Here is a 22,452-nt window from a genome sequence, read left to right on the forward strand (position 1 = left end):
GCATATGCTTTTTGTCCTGCATCTGGGGTGTGGGAGACTAAAATACGGGTCCATTTGGCCGTATTGTCTGCAGTTAAATGGGCGCGGGCTAAATCTCCAAATCCTGCTGTGAAGTGTATCCAGAGGCGTCCAACGCTGTTGGATGCTCCTTTTTTCTGCCTACATCAGTTGAGTCCTTCTACGGGATCTCCTCTATTATAGCCAATTGCATCTAGGATGTCTGTCTTCATATTCTGGAGGCTACCTCCTCCTACATTTTGTGGGTCGGGAAGGGCTGAGCTAACAGACGGGTCAAGGCTCATTACTATGAGTTTCACTTCTTCCTGCTCGTCCAGACCGTACAATATGGTCTGGTGTCTAACTCGCTCAAAGAAATGATGTGGGTCTGAAGTGGGGTAGTGTAGACAAAATTGGGTTGGTCTTCTGTCGGTACTCTGCGCTGCGTGGTGACTGGATTCATGAGGTTGGGTGCTGCCTGTGCAGTCGGTGGTGCGGGTGCTTTCCTTTTCGGGGCCTGGGGGGGCTCTATTCTGAATTTCTGTTTTGTTTACATATCGATGGGCCTTTTCATTAAGTTCTTGCCAATCGGGGCCATCTTCCTGATCTAAGTTTGGTCCAAAGGTATCTCTGAACCCATTCTGAACTGAGAGCAGTGATTGCAATCTTGCAATTTGCTGCCTGCATTTGGCATGGTCGACTGAACTCTGGCTCTGTTCCGTGGTGGAACAGTGGAGTGCTCGTAGGGCTGCCTTTAAGTCCTCACATTGCTTTTTCAATTCTTGTACTCGGTGTTCTGTTTCCTCTCTTACCCGAGACAGTGTTGCGTGTCTTGGTAGGCCTTATCATACTGTGCCTGAAAGCTACTTAGGTGGGCGAGACAAGATTGGTGTGCCCGTTTGACACCAGCCATCTCCTTGTCCTTCGCCGCTAGCTGCTCTCGGAGTTGCTCATTTACTTTTTCGCACTCGCTAACATTTCCCTCATTCCTCTTCTCTTTCTCTTCAAGCTGTGTGCGGAGCATCCTCACAACCTCCTCTCTGTGCCTCACAATTGTGCCAAGCAGAACACGATTGTCATCGGCTTACGAACTCTACTTAAATTCTTCCTATGGATCTCGGTCAGGTTATCCCACCACGTTTGTCCTATACTACCAAGACCTGTTTCCTCATTCGCACAATACTCAGACCATAGGGGCCATCCTTTCCCCTTTAGGTACTTCCTAATTTCCTCTTCCCATATGGGACACTGTTCTTCCCTATCGGTCGCTGCGACCTCAGGTTCCTGTGGGTACATAAGGCGTTCCATGCCTTCATTGCCATTTCTACCGTACTCTCTGTATCTCTACCGTGAATTTGGGACAGGGGGGAATAATTGGTGATGCAAACAGCGGGTATGGCTTAAGCTATTTTCCGGTTCACACAACTCCCGAAGGTTTCACGCAACAAAATCTATCGAGTTTACCTTATCCCTGTTACTACACATGCAAATAACTACACACTTCCGAATCTTGGAGGTTTGATCGATTCTGGTCTTACACTTGTGGTTTATTTTACTTTTCCAATTGGATTTCTAATTCAAACATTTTGTGGGTTCTCTCGGAGTGACACAGTCACTTCTGGGTCGAGTCCTGTCAGAGGTCGCCAATAAATGTTGCTATCTTTACTTGCTCTAAATATGGCAGTCAATAATGTTGTCCTTCTTCTATCTAGATATTGATATGATATGCTCTCAGAGTCGCCAGGTATCAAATGATACCGGCACAAGGTTCAACCGGGTATCGATCAAAGAGCCAAACAACCAGTTAGTTAGTTGGAGATCAATGGTACTTTATTTACACACAAGATTAACTTACACATGCAACATAAACACGAGCTAAACTACACCTAACAACTATGACAACCTATACTTAACTTCTGACACCCGGTTTAGGTCAGAGGAACAGTGACCTTTGTTCGAATCTGGATCTGCTGGATCTGGAGAAGTAACTGCGGTTCAGCTAGGATCATCCGTCTGGTAGCGAGCGTTGAACTTGAACTTGCTTCTGGTGGTGCTGCGATTGGAGATGGACGTTGCTGGAGTGCCAGGTCCAAAAGAGGGCGAACACATGGCAGTGTCTCTCTTTATCCTTGGGGGGGTTCGCGCTCTTTTGGGCGGTCCTTAGGTTTGGACCCCACTAATTGGGCAGTGTTCGATCACTGCCTTCGATCTGAGCTAATAAAAGAGGCGGGTGCCTTGATGGCTGGGCGTGTCCTAAGCAGTCATTGACCCTGCTGTTTATGCTTCCTGAGTAAAGGGAGTGGCGCTGAAATGTCTGGGCCTGTGTCGGTTACCTGAGTATCAATCCTTTGTCTTACGGAGATGGGCCATTAAATGCTAATTGGTTGGGGGTTTTGATGCTGTCTGGATTCTCTGCTCACAAATATACATTCAGGCTCTGTGCCTGCCTGAATCTTACATTGTCCATATTTCCCTGTAGGCTTTGCGAACATCCATGTTTCTTGTTGTAAGTGGCCATCACAGATGGCTACAGCTCTCGCTGACCTCTTGCTCAAAGCGTGCATAGAATGCGTTCAGCTCATCAGGGAGGGGTGCATTGGAGCAGACGTTTTACCTGCCTTCATTTTGTAGCCCGTTATGTCTTGTAGACTTTGCCATAGACGGCGGGGGTCCGTATGGCTAGCCTGGGACTCGAGCTTGGTCCGGTACTGTCTTTTGGCAGCTTTGATGGATTTCTTTAGATCATATCTGGCTTTCTTGTATAGGTCAGGATCGCCTGACTTGAACACCTCAGACCCAGACTTCAGCAAGCAGTGGATATCCCTGTTCATCCAGGGTTTCCGGCTGGGAAACACGCGGATTTGCTTTTTCCCAGTGGATAGTGTCGTGTTGGGTGTAAGGATAAAGAGACGAACCAACACGGTTGAAGATGGTACAACTCTTGTTTTATTACTATCAATAACAACATCTGTAAACTTATGACTGTGGTTCGTTCTTTACCCTTTAACCTGTGGACCCAGCCCTTACACTATCTTTGAGAGGCACTCAGCACATGGTGTATGTCTGAGTGGCTTGCTGTGAGCTCTGTGCCCTGAGCTGTCTCCTGCTGGAATCAGCGGGAACTGTGGTGTTCCCCGTTTTATAGTGCGTGTGCTCTTGCTTGTGATTGGGTGTGATGTTGCGTGTGTGTTGATTGGTCCGTTGATCTGTCCATCAGTGTGTGTGTGTGTTTGCACCATGATGTTTATCTGAATATCATGACAGATAGCTTTTCCCCAAGCGGAAATGGCTGTCATGAGGGGACATAATTTTAAGGCGATTGGAGGAAGGTATAGGAGAGATGTCAGAGGTTGGTTCTTTACACAGAGAGTGGAGGGTGTGTGGAATGCACTGCCAGTGAAGGTGGGGGAGTCAGAGTCATTAGGGGCATTTAAGCGACTCTTGGATCGGCACATGGACAGCAGATCTTAGAACATAGAACGTAGAACATAGAACAGTTTAGCACAGTACAGGCCCTTCGGCCCACAATGTTGTGCCAACCACTTATCCTAATCTAAGATCAACCTAACCTACACCCCTTCAATGTACTGCTGTCCATGGATCGAAAATTGGTCTGTGTAACTGGAGAGCGACACACCAGTTTTCAGTCTGAGCCTGCCACTTTGCCAAATTCTGGTCAGATTCTGCCCGCTGACTTGCTGAGAGGAATGAACACAGCATAGACCAAGTGTTAACGATACACTTGGTCATTTGAGCAACGGCAAACAAATTTTTGTTTCGCTCCAATATCTGTGGTGGTAACAGCAGTTCTCTATCAGAAGGGGTTATCAGAGAAAAGCAATGGTTGGTTTTTCAAGTTAGTGAAGGTCGTGACCAGGTTTCTAGCCACTGGTCTATCATCTCCCCACTGGAAGGAGTGAGATCCGGGCATATCTCTTACTGTTTCAACTCCCGATGGTGGGGGAATCCAGAACTAGGGGTCATAGTTTGAGGATAAGGGGTAAACCTTTTAGGACTGAGGTGAGGAAACATTTCTTCACCCAGAGAATCTGTAGAATTCACTACCTCAGAAAGTATTTGAGGCCAAAAGGTGTGATATCAAGGAGTTAGATAGAGCTCTTTGGGCTAAAGGGATCAAGGGATATGGGAGGGGGGGGGGGGGGGGGGGGAGAAGAGGCGGGATCAGGGTATCGAATTTGATGATCAATCATGGTCATCATGAATGGTGGAGCAGGCTCGAAGGGCCGAATGGCCCCCTCCTGCTTCTATTTTCTATGTATGTAACTCAAGAGAGACACAAGTGTCCAACAAGATAATGAGTAAGGTTATGTAGCAAACAGTTTGTACACGCCAAATTGTATTTGAAGAAAAAGCAGATTGCATGGATCTAAAAATAAACACAGCATTTCAGTCATTATTATCATTTAAGCATCAATGCATATCATTATGCTACAATTCAAAATCTTCTCGCCATCTATAGTTAACAGCAAAGCAGAAACATGGGTCTTTGAAGGGTTTGGGGGGCTGAAACGTGGTGATGGAGAGGAGAGTGCTGTTGTTGGCAGAATCTTCATTCGACAAACCCCCACTCCCCTGCAAGTCCAATTGGCCACACCCATTGACAAAAGTTAAACTCCAAGGTCCCAGTTTATATTAATGATCACATGGGTGGGTCCTCTTTGCTCATGAAGTTAAAAACCAGCGTCTTCCCATTATGATATTATCTTCAGATCCTCAGAGAAAGATCAAGATCTTCTTTGGAGAAAGCTGCAAGTTGTAAGAGAAAAAATGATTGAGCTGCTCTGTTTTATTTGTCGAGAAATAATTTTGTTTTGAGTTTCATCCCCTTTTTTGAGGCCCTTTATGCTGATCCTTTCAATGGTCAGGTCACACAGCCAGTGAGACTCCATAAGGAGCTGTACAAGAATGGCCTTGGGGGGAACTAGACTAGACACAGATAAAACATAAGAACTAGAAGCAGGTGTAGGCCACCTGGCCCGTCGAGCCTGCTCCACCATTCAATGAGATCATGGCTGATCTTTTGTGGACTCAGCTCCACTTTCCGGCCCGAACACCATAACCCTTAATCCCTTTATTCTTCAAAAAACTATCTATCTTTATCTTAAAAACATTTAATGAAGGAGCCTCAACTGCTTCACTGGGCAAGGAATTCCATAGATTCACAATCCTTTGGGTGAAGAAGTTCCTCCTAAACGCAGTCCTAAATCTACTTCCCCTTATTTTGAGGCTATGCCCCCTAGTTCTGCTCTCACCCGCCAGTGGAAACAGCCTGCCCGCATCTATCCTATCTATTTCCTTCATAATTCTATATGTTTCTATAAGATCCCCCCTCATCCTTCTAAATTCCAACGAGTACAGTCCCAGTCTACTCAACCTCTCCACGTAATCCAACCCCTCTGGGATTAACCTAGTGAATCTCCTCTGTACACCCTCCAGCGCCAGTACATCCTTTCTCAGGTAAGGAGACCAACACTGAACACAATACTCCAGGTGTGGCCTCCCTAACACCTTACACAATTGCAGCATAACCTCCCTAGTCTTGAACTCCATCCCTCTAGCAATGAAGGACAAACTCCATTTGCCTTCTTAATCACCTGTTGCACCTGTAAACCAACTTTTTGCGACTCGTGCACTAGCACACCCAGGTCTCTCTGCACAGCAGCATGTTTTAATATTTTATCATTTAAATAATAATCCCATTTGCTGTTATTCCTACCAAAATGGATAACCTCACATTTGTCAGCATTGTATTCCATCTGCCAGACCCTAGCCCATTCACTTAACCTATCCAAATCCCTCTGCAGACGTCCGGTATCCTCTGCACCTTTTGCTTTACCACTCACCTTAATGTTGTCTGCAAACTTGGACACATAGCCCTTGGTCCCCAACTCCAAATCATCTATGTAAATTGTGAACAATTGTGGGCCCAACACTGATCCCTGAGGGACACCACTAGCTACTGATTGCCAACCAGAGAAACACCCATTAATCCCCATTCATTGCTTTCTATTAATTAACCAATCCTCTATCCATGCTACTACTTTGTATTGTCAGTTCTGGTACTCGTGTGGGTGCCAGCACCTAGATGATCCTTGTTGATTCTGGCTGTCAAAACCTTGAGCATATTTTTTTAAATACAGATGTGTAGCTGCTCTACTATTGTGACAATTCTGAAATGTAATTGCTTCCTTTCTCTTCGCATTGAAGTGAGGGATCATTCTGGCCAAACATCTTCCACTTTGTGATATGTCAATTAGACACATTTAGTGATAATGCCTTCTGAGTAACCCAACACAATATCTAACGGAACTCCTAATAATCTAACCCTAAATCTTGTTCTAATCCTAAATCCTGGAACTAAATTGCTGTGCCAAAGGTTATTGTGTCATGATTGATGATGCAAATCACCCATTTTTTCTAATCACTCTCATGTTAAAATGTACATGACTGCCTCTCTGACAAGAGCCACCTTCATTGCTCCTGCTGGCTGAACTATGCAAAATAAAGCAGCAGTGTTAGAATCCACGTCTCCTGGAGAAAGCAGCTGCAGCAGTACGAGGCAGTGAACATAACAAACATGAGAGCATATGGGGCAGGAGTAGGCCATTCGAGCCAGCTCCACCATTTCATTAGATCTTGGTTGATGTGATTGTGGCTTCAACTCTACATTCCTGCCTACCCCTACAAGCTTTGACTCCCTTGTCTATCACGAATATATCTAACCAATCTTAAAAATATTCAATGACCTTTCCTCTGTTGCTGTCCACAGAGTTCTCTGAGAGAAAACACATCTCCGCATTTCACTCTGCAATGTGTCTCCTAGTTCTAGTCTCTCCCATGAGAGGAAAACATTCTTTCAGCATCTACTTTGTCAAGTCCCCTCAGGATCTTATGGGCGGGATTCTGCAGCCTTCCAGCCGTGTGTTTCTCGGCAGCGGGAGGCGGCCTGGCATTCGCTGCTAGCAGGATTCTTTGCTCCCTCCTCGATCAATGGGAATTCCCAATGAAGCCACCCCATGCTTCCAGGAAACCCACGGTTGGGGGTGCTCTGCCCGTGGGACCAGAGAATCCCGTTGACAGCGAACGTTTGAAGAATTCCGGCCTACATGTTTCACATCACCTCCCATTCTTCTAAATTCCATTGGATACAGGTCCAACCAGTCCAACCATTCCTCGTAAGATAACTCCTTCATTCCAGGAATAATTCAAGATAACCTTCTCTGAACTGCTTCTAACGCAATAATATCCTTTCTTAAATAACGAGACCAAAACTGTACACAGAACTCCAGATGTGGTCTCACCAACACCATGTATAACTGTCTGTAGAAAAACATTCCTACTTTTATATTCCATTAAAGGGAAGCAAAATTGTCATAGTCCCAGATGACCATAGGCTGTTTTCCCCTTTGAGGGGGAGAACTGACTGGTGATGATTTAACCTGAGGACCACCACACCTCAGGCGAGGGGCAAGGTTGAGAGGTTGGGGCCTTTATTAATAACCTCAGCTGGTACAGGAATTGAACCCACGCTGCTGACCTCACTCTGCAGCATGAACCAGCTGTCCAGCCAACTGAGCTCAACCATATATTCCATTACCCTAACAATAAACAACAAAATTCCATTTGCCTTCTTAATTATTTTCTGTCTGCATACTAATCTTTTGTGATTTGCTTTGAATGCCTCACGGCGCTGAGGACGTGGGTTCGATTCCGGCTCCGGGTCACTATTTGTGTGGCGTTTACACATTCTCCCCGTGTCTGTGTGGGTCTCACCCCCATAACCCAAAGATGTGCAGGTGGATTCCTTAATTGGAAAAAAATAATTGGGTACTCTAAATTTATATTTTTAAAAAAATTATTGGCTTTGAACAAATCCATGCTGACTGTCATTGATTAACTTTATTTTTTCAAGTGACAATTCATTTTGACCTGGATTATTATCTCAAAAAGTTTATTCGCCATCGCCGTTAGGCTGATGGGCCAGTAGTTATCACGTTAGTCCCTCCCCCTCCTTTAAACAGGAGAGTAACATTTTCAAGACGTTAAAAGTTTTGGCCCCATTCCTATATCTAAGGAGGATTGCAATTTTTACCTGTTTGTCCCATCGCTAACTTGCTCCTCCCACTTCCAGCAGCTTGTCTTGCTCTACCTGACCTCTGTTCCTTCTCCAAACAATGCTGTTTTCCAAGGGGAATGACTACTATCTGGGAGCAACTGATTTGTGGAGAAGTCTTAAAGAGTCAGCAAAATCTCCTTCAGCACCTGTTACATCACTACCTGACAACTTCTGCAACTTGAAACAATTACGGAAAGCACCAAATACTCCATAGAATCAAGTTTTACACTATGAAGCGATAAACGTGGTGATACTGAGCTGGAGGAAATCAACCAACAATTAAACTGTAAGTCATTGCGGATCCCTATAAATAGGCCTGATGGGTTGGGGTGAAAGGTACTTCTAGCTGCTGAATACACGTTCAGCTATGTTGACCGGAGTATTAAACTCCAAACTGGCACCACTGGCTGCCCTGCATTCTCCAGGGTGGATATTTTATGTGTGTGTGTAATGCTCACACTGAGCTGGCCTGCAGCATGACTCGTCTCATAAGTATGGGTGCACATTTTGGCCAACCATTTTGGAATTCTAAGGGCTCTCACAGCACTCAAAAAGGATATGATAAACCCTAAATTTTGCTCTATATTTCCCTCAATCCAGAGAGCTTTAGCTTTGGTTGTCCTTCATCTACTCCTTATCCAAATAATTCTCTTTGCAAATCCCATTGCCGATCTTTGTTTCACCTGCCAATCTTTTATTCTAATCCATCTGGGCCAGATCCCCCTTTGAGTCACTGCAATTCACTTGCATCCCGCTTAGTACCTCCACGTTTAGTTGCCTGGTAGTATAAAACTTGAGTATTGCTGAAAAAAAACTCGCTGTCAAAGCTTCTCATCTTGCACTTATCAAGACAGATGCAAAAATGTCAAAATTCAAAGGGAGCAACAATTTATACCGCATAGAAAAAGGGGTGTTGAGTGGTTGAGATGTTGCTATGGAGACTGCACCAGAGAGCTATTGACCTCCATGCTTTTGTTTACTCAAGAAAGGTGCAATGTCTGGACATGTTCCTTTTGCCTGCAGAGGGCAGGTCCCTGTGTATAAATGTATGTAGCTTCTGGCAAGCGTAAGTGAGCTAGATTGCAAACGTAACTGATAAACTTAAATTGGTTGTTAGTATAATTCTTAGTACACAACTGCTGCCCAATAATGGAATCACATGTTAGACATTATTGTCACTATAGATATGTGGCCACCTAAAATGGCTGCCCGCAAAGATCGCTGGGAAAAATGGTCAAAGTCAAACACAGACAGACTGCAGCTTGCAGATATACAAAAACTGCAGCCCAGACTATGCAGAAGCTAATACAGGAAAAAGGCCATCCCGGGACAATGGGCTCCAGGTAGAAACTCACAATAAGTGGCAGACTTGGTGGTATCGGTTTTCCTTATTTGGGAAGGCCTACATGCACCGGACACGAACGGTCATGGCCGACCAGGACCCGCCGCACCATTAAGATGCCAACTCTTAATTGGTTGGGATCGATTAAGGTGATCAAGCCCTGATCGATCAATTGGGCATCCACCTGGGACTGCCCAAAAGCACACAAAACTTTCAAGGGATAAAAGGAGCTGTGCAGCCCACCACTCGCCCTCTCAACTTTAGAATTCGACTGACGACGGTGACCCCTTCACCAGCCAAGAAGAAGACAATCCACGCCATCTACAGATGGACCAGAGCCAAGGACACAGGCAACCAGCAACATACTTCCAGCACTGCCAGACCACAGGATCCAGATAAGGCCATATCTGCTCTGTACTTGCCAGTCAGCTGGAGGTTAAGTTAAGGTCTTTCTTGTGTGTTAGCTTAGAGTTCATCTTACAGGTGTATGTGATTGATTAACATTAACTTTGTGTGTGTGAAATAAAGTATTCTTGTATCAAGAAGCTTGTGGCCATTTGTCCAATATATACGGGTTAAAGACACACTGTGGTTTAGAAGGTACAACAAATCTGTCGACTCGGGAGGTATTCAACTAGAAGTAACAATTGTTGCTTCGAAAGATCCCACAAGACCTATATTCTTGGAGATTTATCCTAAGCCCGAATTAAGAAGGGACCACGTGACAGCTAGGATCAAAGACCACAAGTGTAAACTCCATTTGGACAAATTAACAAATTTCAAAAGTGTGTACGAAATACATGTGCACCTAACAGGGGAGGATAGGATAAACTCTGTAAATTTGCATGCAAATTCAGAGGGATTAAGACCGGAAAATAGCCACAAGCCGTACCCGCTGTCCGATCGGCTCTGAACCCCCTTGTTCCAAAGAAAATGTATGGAAGCTCAGGAATCAGAAACGGAGAAGTAATTAAAGGGAAAGAATGGGCCATGTGGTCGGAATATTGCTCAAGCACCGAGACAAGCCCTGAAGCGATAGGGCAGATTTGGTGGGAAGATTTAGGTAAAGTGCATGGGAAATGTGTGCAGATGTACAGATAGCCAATGGCTGTAGTGTGCTGCTACTACTAGGAACTGAGGAGGTCCAAGCAACTGTCCGCGGGCAACTAGCAGAGGAAAACGAGGAACTAACGAGGGGAGAGGGGGGGGCCTACTCCCGACAATGTCCAGGGCGCTGATCTACCTGATCTTGAAGCGGGACAAGGACCCATTACAGTGTGGATCGTATAGGCCAATCTCTCTCCTCAACGTGGACGCGAAGCTGTTAGCGAAGGTGTTGGCTACCAGAATTGAGGACTGTGTCCTGGGGGTGATTCACGAGGACCAGACAGATTTTGTTAAGGAAAGGCAGCTGAATACCAATGTGCGGAGGCTCCTTAACGTAATCATGATGCCTGCAGTGGAGGGGGAAGCGGAGATAGTGGCGGCGATGGACGCGGAGAAGGCCTTCGATAGGGTGGAGTGGGGGTACCTCCGTGAAGTGTTGAGGAGGTTTCGGTTCGGTTCGGGATTCACTGGGCTAGGCTACTTTACGAAGTCCCGGTGGCGAGTGTGGCCACGAATCGGAGGACGTCGAAATACTTTTGGCTGTACCGGGGGATGAGGCAGGGGTGCCCCCTATCCACCTTGTTATTTGCATTGGCAATTGAACCTTTGGCTGTGGCTCTAAGGGAGTCCAAGAACTGGAGGGGGCTGGTCCGGTGGGGGGGGGGGAGAAGAGAGAACACCAGGTTTTGTTGTATGCCGATGACCTGTTACTGTATGTGGTGGACCCAGTGGAGGGGATGCCGGAGGTGATGCGGATCCTCAAGGAGTTTGAGGACTTTTCCGGGTATAAGCTCAACGTGGGGAAGAATGAGCTCTTCGTGGTACACCCAGGGGACCAGGGAAGGGGGGATAGACGAGCTCCCACTGAAGAGGGCGGAAAGGAGTTTTCGGTACCTGGGGATCCAGGTGGCCAGGAGCTGGGGGGTCCTACACAAGCTCAACTTGACGAGGCTGGTGGAGCAGATGGAGGAGGAGTTTAAATGATGGGATATGCTGCCACTTTCCCTGGTGGGTAGGGTACAGTCGGTGAAGATGACGGTGCTCCCAAGGTTCCTTTTTATATTCCAGTGCCTCCCCATCCTGATCCCCAAGGCCTTTTTTAAGTGGGTCAGTAGGAGCATCATGGGATTTGTGTGGGCGAAAAGACCCCGAGGGTGAGAAGGGTGTTTCTGGAGCAGAGTAGGGACAGAGGAGGGTTAGCATTACCTAATCTGTGTGGGTATTTCTGGGCTGCCAATGTGCCGATGATACACAAGTGGGTAATGGAGGGGGAGGGGGCAGCGTGGAAGAGGCTGGAGATGGCGTCCTGTGTGGGAACGAGTCTGGGAGCGCTGGTGACAGCACCGCTGCCGCTCCCGCCGACAAGGTACACCACGAGTCCGGTGGTGGCGGCGACTTTGAAAATTTGGGGGCAGTGGAGACGCCACAGGGGTGAGGTAGAGGCTTCGATTTGGTCCCCGATCCGGGAAAACCATTGGTTCGTCCTGGGGAGAATGAGCTGGCACAGGGCAGGAATTAGAAGGATGGGGGACCTGTTTTTAGATGGGACATTTGCGAGCCTTGGGGCGCTGGAGGAAAAATTTGGGCTTCCCCCCGGAAATGCCTTCAGGTACATGCAGGTAAGGGCGTTTGTAAGACGGCAGGTGAGGGAGTTCCCGCTGTTTCCAGCACGTAGGATCCAGGATAGGGTGCTCTCGGGGGTGTGGGTTGGAGAAGGCAGGTTCTCGGCGATCTACCAGGAGATGCAGGAGGAGGAGGAGACCTCGGTGGAGGAGCTAAAGGGTAAATGGGAGGAGGAGCTTGGGGAGGAGATAGACGAGGGTGCGTGGGCTGACTCCCTTGTAGGGTTAATTCTTCCTCCTCTTGCGCCAGGCTTAGCCTGATACAATTTAAGGTTCTTCACAGAGCGCATATGACAGGGGCGAGGCTGAGCAGGTTCTTTGGGGTGGAAGACAGGTGTGGGAGGTGCTCGGGGAGCCCAGCAAATCACACCTACATGTTCTGGGCGTGCCCGGCGCTGGATGGGTATGGAGGGGTATTGCGAGGACGGTGTCTAAGGTGGCGAACACCCGGGTCAAGCCGAGCTGGGGGTTAGCACTATTTGGGATATCGGACGAGCCGGGAGTGCAAGAGGCGAAAGAGGTCGGTATTCTGGCCTTTGCGTCCCTGGTAACCCGGCGGAGGATTCTGCTACAGTGGAAAGATGCGAGGCCCCTGAGCGTGGAAGCCTGGATCAGCGACATAGCAGGGTTCATTAAATTGGAGGGGGTAAAATTTGCCTTCAGAGGGTCTGTGCAAGGGTTCTTCAGGCGGTGGCAACCGTTCCTAGACTTTCTAGCGAAGCGTTAGGAGGTGGTCGGCAGCAGCAGCAACCCAGAGGGGGTGGAGGGGCTGTACTTTGTGTTTTCTACTATGTTTATTATTGCTTAATGGGGGGCTTGTATATTGGGGGAATTTGTGATGTAGTGGTAAGATTTTTATTGATGTGTTCTTTGTTTTTCTTTTGTTGAAAATATGTAAAAATTTGAATAAAAATATTTCTTTAAAAAAATTTTTTGTGTACAACTATCGAGGGATTGTGAGCCGGAAAATAGCTTAAGCCATACCCACTGTTCAAAGTGCCGCCTTATTCCCCCGTCGCAAATTAAAAGTAGAGAAAGAGATAAGAGAAGTAATGGCCACTAAAGCAATGGAAGGACTGATGAATCCACAGGAACCCGAGGTCGCAGCGACCAACAGAGCAGAGCAATGCCCCATATGGGAGGAAGAGTTAAGGGAATACTTAAAGGGGAAAGGATGGCCCTTTGGTCGATTTTTTGTGCTAATGCTGAGTCAGATCCAGGAAAGATAGGACAGACTTGGTGGGAGAACCTAAGCGAGGTTCACAAGAAAAATGTAGGCAAAGTCAGATAGCCGATAGCAATAGTGTCCTGTTTGGCACCGTTGCGAGGCACAGAGGAGGTCGTGAAGACGCTCCGTAGTCAGTTAATTGAGAAGGAAGAAAAGAACGAGGGAGACAGCAACGAAAGCGAGAAGATAATTGAGCAACTCCGGGAACAGCTACAAGATACACAGTGCGCAGTCCTGGTAAGAGCGGAAACAGAACAACAGGTCGCCCAACTAACTGGCAAATGCGCAGATTTAAAAGCAGCTTTGAGAGCACTCGACAACTCCACTAAGGAACAGAGGCAGAGTACCATTGACCATGCTAAATGCTGCCAGAAGATAGAAAAGTTACAGTCGCTACTCTCAGTACCGAATAGCTCAGGTACACTTTCGGCCAGGATTTAGATGAGGAAGATGCTCCCGATTGGTAAGAGTTAAACAAAAGCGCCCAAAGATACGTAGAGGACACGGGAAATCAAAATCGAACCCCCCAAACCCCAAAAAGAAAAGCACCCGCAGCACCGACTGCAAGTTTCAGGGCAATCCATATTTTTAAAAGGACTCCGGAGAAACCTGACATTTTAAAGTGGCCAACTCTGGCTGCTGGCTGACAAAACCTCCCAGAAGGCTCGGCAGGACTAACCTAACCTGCCTGTGGATTGGGCTCAGGAAAGGTGCGAGCCACTGGAATCCAGATGCAACAGAGACACAGACAGACACACCGGTGATCTAATCACCAGAAGAACAAAGGGAGATGGAGATCAGCAGACGCGAAGAAAACAGCCCAGCAGGGAGACAATGGCCACGCAAATCGGCCCCATAACAGAAAACAAAAGACCCAACCTGTTAATGGGATATCGTTCAGGAAGCTCCGGACAAACATTAACAGTTCGTTAAAATTGGCCAACAAACATTAACAGTTCATTAAAATTGGCCGACAAGCATTAAACAGGACATTGAAATCGACAAGCAAGAGGGTAAAGCAGTTTCAGCCAAAACCGAAACTGCCAGTGACCAGAAATCCATTGTCCTTGAAATTGCTTAGGGGGCGGAGTCAGCCTTTTGAAATTGACTTTTAAAAGAGACATGCTGGTGGGGAAAAGGGGGAGCTTTTTAGTTTTGTAGAATGGTGACACGAGGGAAGACCAGCCTGCTCCCCCTTTTCAACCCAAGGAAGGAAGCACCCGGAGACGACAGAGCCCTTAGGATTGTAAGTATTCTCAGCCAACTTGTTGAATTTCCCGAACTAAGATAGTAGAGGCAAGGGAGGGGGGATAGCGTTTTAAACTCCGGTAATCTTTTGCTCATCTGTAAATTTGTGTAAAGGAAGATTTTTGTTGTGTCTGTTAGTATTTTTCTCCCGTAGTAATAAGATAAAGCATAAGTTTTATTCATGTGTGATGTGATATTGGAGAGGTTGATTTTGGTGTTGTTAAGTAAATTGGAAGTTTGAAACTCGTTTGGAGTCTGTCTTGTTCCTTTTTTTTTCCTCTCACTGACACGCTCTGGCAGTCACAACTTTTATCCTCGACCATAATTCCGGAGTCGAGAACCGAGGGTGATCTGGGCGCCTCGAAACGCTCACTCAAGGGAGACTACTGGTTCGGCATAAACAGTGTGATCTCTCTTTTTCTCTCTCTTGGGGAACTACTCGAGTGGAGTAGGTACAGGGTGGCAGTTTGTCTCATCGACAAGAGAGAGAGAATCACCCAGGCATTGGTGGTGGTTCTGGGATAGCTGTGTGATATAAGTATCAGGGTACCGGTTAGATATAAACGGTGAGCCTGGTTTAGCGCTCTCTCTCCTGCGGAGTTGCCCCAGTGCGGCATTCCCCGGCCTTCAAAATTCCGAGGTTTGTAGGAGAGAAACACTCACAGCTATCGGCAAACCCCCAGACACCGGCCTGTAAATGGAGTAAAGCGAAAGAAACCCCTACAGACTGCACAGGTAGCACACACCCACTCACAATTCGATCCCCATGAATCCAGTTATCACAGAACGCAGGTCATCGGATCAAGAGGAGCCTCATATCGTTTACACCACCCCACTATCCAAAACCCAATTAAGAGACGCTTGTACGAAAATTAGTCCATTCCAGCCCACCGCAGACCCGCACAGCTTCTTTGAGCAGGTGCGCCAACAAAACGTTATGTACGGCCTAGATGAGAGGGAGGAAGTAAAGCTAGTAATTATGAGCCTGAGCCAGTCCGTCAGGTCAGCTTTGTCCAAACCCCAAAATGTAGCAGGAGGAACCCTACAGGAAATGAAAACAACCATATTAGATGCCATTGGGTATAACAAAGAAGATCCAGTCGAGGGTTTAAATCACTGCAGGCAAAAGAAGACTGGTCGCCTATGGATTCATTTCATGGCAGCCTACGGACAATTGAACCGCGCACACCTAAATGAGGAGGACACCACTAAATGGTCCCGCACCTCAGTCTCCCATGCCACAGACGCAGGTCAAAAGGCTTGTGTAAACTACGACCCCGCAGACCACACACACAATGAAGTTTGGGTACTTAAACAACTTTCTAGAGCATGGGAACAAACCCTACACCGACCAGGACGATATAGAAGCAAACATGCATAGGACTAGCCAGGATCCAGCATGGATAAACGAGGGTAGACACGAGGAACAGCACCCCAGAGCACAGGCACCATGAGGTTGTTACAATTGTGGCCACGTAGGACATTACGCCCGCGATTGCCGACAAAACCACCCGAACCATCCACGATACCAACAACCAAACCCCCCACCTAGGAACAATGTTAGGCCCATGCATAATGTTAGCACCCGTTCAGACGAATTAGCGTTTAACTTTTCTATGTTCTATGTTCTATGTAACTCCACAGATTCACGGTGTTCGGACTCCGCAACTTGGGCCTGTGACACACGCTGGGACAAATCAGGCAGACCAGTAGTTACAGGCACAGTCCGGGGGCATACAGTCAATTTCCTTTGAGAAACAGGAGGATCCCGCACCACTTTAAACTATGTTTGAACAGGACAAATGGCCCACCACAGACACCATCACCCTGAGTGGATTCACAGGCCACATACAACAAGGATATATCACAGCTCCCATACCCATCCAGATAGGGAACATGAGCACCAAACACCCCGTCGTTTTAGTTGACTTACCCCAAACCGCAGAACATAAGAACTAGGAGCAGGAGTAGGCCATCTGGCCCCTCGAGCCTGCTCCACCATTCAATGAGATCATGGCTGATCTTTTGTGGACTCAGCTCCACTTTCCGGCCCGAACACCATAACCCTTAATCCCTTTATTCTTCAAAAAACTATCTATCTTTATCTTAAAAACATTTAATGAAGGAGCCTCTACTGCTTCACTGGGCAAGGAATTCCATAGATTCACAACCCTTTGGGTGAAGAAGTTCCTCCTAAACTCAGTCCTAAATCTACTTCCCCTTATTTTGAGGCTATGCCCCCTAGTTCTGCTTTCACCCGCCAGTGGAAACAACCTGCCCGCATCTATCCTATCTATTCCCTTCATAATCTTATATGTTTCTATAAGATCCCCCTCATCCTTCTAAATTCCAACGAGTACAGTCCCAGTCTACTCAACCTCTCCTCGTAATCCAACCCCTTCAGCTCTGGGATTAACCTAGTGAACACATCTTAGGCATTGATTTTATGAGCTCCCATAACCTTTCATTTGGCCCAGTAAACAAATGTGTCTGGCGAATGGCTAAAACAGCTAGGGCTCCCGCTACGCTCACAGTAAGGGATTATGAAAACAGGATTTGCTCAGTAGGGGACTATTGGTTTAATCCGCAAACAATTAGTGCAGACCAGACGATTAAGAGAGGTCCTCATAAAACATAAAGCTTCGTTCGCACAACACAAACACAATTGTGGGAAGATCCCAGGTACAGTGAAGATTTCAGGTCACGATCCAAAGCCGCAAAAGCAATACGGTTTCCCACAGCAAGCCGAGGGTGAGATTTCGAAGGTTATTAACAGTTTGTTAGACCGAGGAGTTATTCAACCCGTAGATTCCACAAATAATGCCCCAATTTGGCCAGTAAAAAAGCCCGATGGTTCATGGCGACTAACGATCGACTACCGAGAACTTAATAAGGTAACCCCTTTAGCAGCCCCCACTGTTGCCACAAGTCCCGCGACCATGCTCAACAGGGAGTACAGGCAAAGTATTTCACAGTGCTGGACATCAGCAGTGGCTTTTGGTCCATCCTGTTAGACAAGGCCTGCCAGTATAAATTTTCATTTACGTTTCAAGGGCAACAGTACACGTGGACATGCCTCCCACAAGGATTCCATAACTCCCCCTCCATTTTCCACCGACAATTGGCCAACGGACTTTCTAAATTTTCCCGACCCAAATGTCTAATACAATATCAGGCATCCTCTTGCAAACGGACACAAAAGAGGAACACGTAGAGCTCTTATCTGAATTACTAGGCCTACTGCAATCAATCGGATGTAAGGTAAACCCCAAAAAGGCCCAGATTTTAAAGCAAAAGGTTCTTTATTTAGGCACCATCATCACCCACGGGAAGAGAGAAATTGAGCATAAACAGATCAAATCCATCGTTAAATTGCACCTGCCCCAAAATGTCACTGCACTCCTGTCATTCCTAGGTTTGGTAGGATATTGCAATTATACAGATGGTTTTGCCACCTAAGAGCTCCCACACACAGATACCATTGACGATTTAAAACGCACCCTAGGCACAGACCCCTCTTTACAAGTTCCAGACCCAGTCACGATCTTGACCGAGCAGACCCCCACACAACTATTACTAGACGGTAGATTAAAGGACAGTTCAGTCAGCCAAATCAGAGCAGCTCGCTGGACACTACTGTTACAAGGCAGGGATATTACGCCAAAACGGACCAAGACCCACACATTTCTGGCCGATAATCTCCAATATGCAGGGACCCCACATGAGTGCCAGATCATAGCAGCCCAACACCACACACCTTTATCCCAAAGTCACTACACCGAGCAGGCAGTAAGACACAGGATTCCCAAACTCCAAATTTATGGAGACGGTTCTTCCACAATCGAAAATGGAGTTAGAATTACTGGTTGTGGAATTTAAGTGGAAGACGCACAGGGACGCCCACTAGAAGAGATCTCTTTAAAATTGCCTGGCCATCTAGGTTCACAAGCAGCAGACCTCGCAGCCATAGCCTATGTAATTCAGCACCCCGACTCTTTTCCAACTCCGACAGCCTGTATGTGTGCAACAGTTTAACAGAATTTCTGCCCCTGTGGGAATCTCAAGGTTTTGTTTCAGCCGATGGAAAACTCCTACCCTCTGCCCCATTGCTAAAGCACATTCTCAAGACAGCCTCAGATCGTATCATTAAAGTAAGAAGCCATTATCGCTCCTCCCCATCAGGTAATGTAAAGGAAGACTCCTTAGCCAAAGCAGGATCACGCCATGGTCACTTCTGGCAGCCAGCCGAAAGCGAACCGATACACTCAGTCCAGGTTTTCCAGACCAATATTGAGGATCTATCTCAAGCCCAAAAAGCAGGCGACACCCTCAAACAGGTTTTAGACGGCACCTTCCCAGCCCCCTATGATAAATGGAAGGACGTACTGACTGTACAGGACGGCATAGTTTTAAAAAACGGAATTTACCACCCATTTACCAATTTCATGACGGACACGGACATCAGGGGATGGACAATACCATTGTCCATTTAAGACCTTTGTGTTGGTGGCCCGATTTAAAAAGCAATGTAACCCATTATGTAGAGAATTGCCTTATCTGTGCTCAGAACAATCTCGAACATTACTCAAAGAAATTTACATCACACCTGACCTGTGAATAGCCCTTGGACAAATTTGCAAATCAATTACATTGGCCCTCTTCCCCCTTGCAGAAACGGTTTCAAGTACGTGCTGGTTGTAATCGACACCGTTACTAAATGGGTAGAAGCATTTCCCTCATGGACAAACACAGCAAAGGCCACCGCTAAGATCTTGACCCAACAGATATTCACACGCTGGGGTCTCCCCCGCAGCATTGAGTGAGACCAAGATTCCCACTTCACCGGCAGAGTCATGCAAAATGTTTTAACAATTTTTGGGATCAGGCAGAAATTCCATATAGCATATCACCCCCAATCCAGCGGCATTGTCGAGAGAATGAATTGAACTTTAAAAGCGACCATTAGGAAGATGGTGCAACAGAACAATACCACGTGGGACACGGTCCTCCCATTTGCTCTCATGTTTATTCGGAACACCGTTTCCAGTTCCACGGGTTTCACCCCCCACACTCTCATGACCGGACGGCCCATGAAGGGTACTGAATATTTATTAGGCCTTGATCTGGCAAGCCCCACAGGAACCGCACTCACCCACGGACAAGCAGTCAACAGGTTACAGATAACATTAAAGCGGCACAACTCACTGCAGCTGATGCGGCCATCAATTCACACAAAACAAGGAGTAGAAGTAAACTAGAACAGTTTACTTGCCTGTGACAGCTCTGCTACTGGGAGATGCCTACAGGGCTACTGCTCTTTATACCTCCCTTCAAGGGGAGGAGCCAAGGGCGGAGCCCACAAAGGCACCAACATGATACATCACAGGTAATACCTTACAATGGTCCATAGGTGGAGCCCTCATGGGCAACAGCGTGATAGTTACATACATGGTGAATGGTTAATGCAATACATTCACCACATTCACCCCGTTAAAAAATGAAGTCCGGCGGGGGTGAAGGGTTCACACGTTCAGCCTGTCCGGCGCCCGGATCTTGCGCTGTGATCGCCGTAGCTCTGGTATCGCAGCTGGCCCGGGTGTCAAACTCATCCGTGTGGGCGTGGGTAATGACGTTGTCGGTGCGGGTATAGACGTGGACTCCGGGAGCGTGTCTTCCGGAGCTTCGTTCCTGTGGGTCGGTGAAGAGGGAATGGGGGGCGGGAGGGTGTGCGGGTGCCATGTAGGGGCGGGGGCGCTGGTCAGCGTAGGTTGGGTGGGGTAAGTTGGGGTGGCGGTGGTAGTGGAGCCGGCGGGGTGTTCTATGCATGTGTACTGGGGGTTGGTGTGTAGGAGCTGGACCCTCTCAACCAGGGGTCTTATGGCTCCTTACGTGTTTGCGGAGTAGGACGGGCCCCGGTGTCTTCAGCCTGGGCGGAAACAAGGCCCCGGAGGTGGATTTCCAGGGGAAAACAAACAAGCGGTCATGAGGGGTCTTGTTTGTGGCCATGCAAAGGAGGGACCTAATGGAGTGGAGTGCGTCGGGGAGGACCTCCTGCCAGTGGGGAACTGGGAGATTCCTAGACCATAGGGCCAGGAGGAGAGTCGCGTTTTCCCTCTCCACCTGCCCGTTTCCCCGGGGGCTATAACTGCTCCAGGCGATGCCCTTACTGAGCAGGTACTGACACAGTTCGTCGCTCATGAACGACGAGCCCCGGTCACTGTGAACATACGTGGGGGAACCAAACAGGGTGAAGAAACTATGTAGGGCTTTAATGGTGGTGGCGACGGTCATGTCGGGGCAGGGGACTGCAAAGGGGAAGCGGGAGAATTCGTCAATGACGTTGAGGAAATATGTGTTGCGGTTGGTGGAGGGGAGGGGCCCTTTGAAATGGATACGGAGGCGCTCAAAGGGCCGGGATGCCTTTACCAGGTGGGTGTTATCTGGACGATAGAAGTGCGGCTTGCACTCCGCGCAGATCGGGCAGTCCCTGGTCATGGCTCTGACCTCCTCAGTGGAGTAGGGCAGGTTGCTGGCCTTGATGTAGTGGAGAAGCCGGGTGATCCCTGGGTGGCAGAGGTCAGCGTGGATAGCCCGGAGTCGGTCCTCTTGCGCGCTGGTGCATGTGCAGGGCATCTGGGGGCTCATTGAGCTTCCCAGGGCGATATACTAATTATAGGTGGAGAGTTCGATCCTCCACCTCAAGATCTTATCGTTCTTGATTTTGCCCCGCTGCGTATTATCAAACATGAAGGTTACCAATCATTGGTCCGTGATGAGGGTAAACCTCCTACCAGCGAGATCGTGCCTCCAGTGCCGCACGGCTTCCACGAGAGCTTGGGCTTCTTTTTCGACCGAGGTGTGTCGAATTTCAGAGACGGTAATGGTGCATGAAAAAAATGCTACTGGCCTGCCTGCCTGATTGAGGGTAGCGGCGAGGGCGACCGCTGACGCGTCGCTCTCCACCTGGAAGGGGACGGACTTGTCCACCGCGCGCATTGCGGCTTTGGCGATGTCCGCCTTGATGCAGCTGAAGGCCTGGCGGGCCTCGGCCGCCAGTGGGAAGGTGGTGGCCTTGATTAGTGGGCGGGCTTTGTCCGCATAGTTGGGGACCCACTTGGCGTAATAGGAAAAGAACCCAAAGCACCTTTTCAGGGCCTTGGGGCAGTGGGGAAGGGGGAGTTGCAGAGAGCTTAGGTGGTAGTCGTACGGTCATACGGCATACGGTCAGGGTCGGGTCCTAGAACCCTGTTTTCCACAATGTAGCCGAGGATAGCTAGCCTGGTTGTACGGAAAACGCATTTCTCCTCGTTGTAAGTGAGGTTAAGGGTTTGGGCGGTCTGGAGAAATCTCTGGAGGTTGGCATCGTGGTCCTGCTGATCATGGCCGCAGAGTTGTCCAAGTACGGAAACGTGGCCCGCAGCCCATACTGGTCCACCATTCGGTCCATGGTTCTTTGAAAGCCCGAGACCCCGCTTGTGTCGCTGAAGGGGACCCGGAGGAAGTGGAAGAGGCGGCCGTCTGCCTCAAAGGCCGTGTAGTGGCGGTCCCCCGGGGGGATTGGGAGCTGGTGGTACGCAGACTTCAGATCCACCGTGGAGAACACCCGGTAGTGCGCGATCTGGTTTACCAGTCTGCGATCCGGGGAAGGGGGTATGCATCAAGGTGCATGTACCGGTTTATGGTTTGCTGTAATCTACAACCATCCGGTTCTTTTCCCCAGTCCGGACGACTACCACCTAAGCTCTCTCGGGACTATTGCTGGCCTCAATGA

The 22,452-nt window shown here is 48.1% G+C and overlaps 1 protein-coding gene across 3 annotated transcripts in view; it reads right to left on the reverse strand.

Moving 5' to 3' along the window:
• Positions 1 to 2,920: 2,920 nt before the first annotated feature.
• Positions 2,921 to 22,452, reverse strand: part of LOC140395345 (baculoviral IAP repeat-containing protein 7-like) — a 94,039-nt gene continuing 74,507 nt past the window's right edge. For all 3 annotated transcript variants that reach the window (XR_011936163.1, XR_011936162.1, XM_072482985.1), the window contains one exon: positions 2,921 to 4,764. The gene's annotated coding sequence lies outside the window, so the exon portion shown is untranslated. The remainder of the gene's footprint in view (positions 4,765 to 22,452) is intronic.

Source organism: Scyliorhinus torazame, chromosome 18, assembly GCF_047496885.1.
Source record: "Scyliorhinus torazame isolate Kashiwa2021f chromosome 18, sScyTor2.1, whole genome shotgun sequence".
Classification (NCBI taxonomy): Eukaryota; Metazoa; Chordata; class Chondrichthyes; order Carcharhiniformes; family Scyliorhinidae; genus Scyliorhinus; species Scyliorhinus torazame.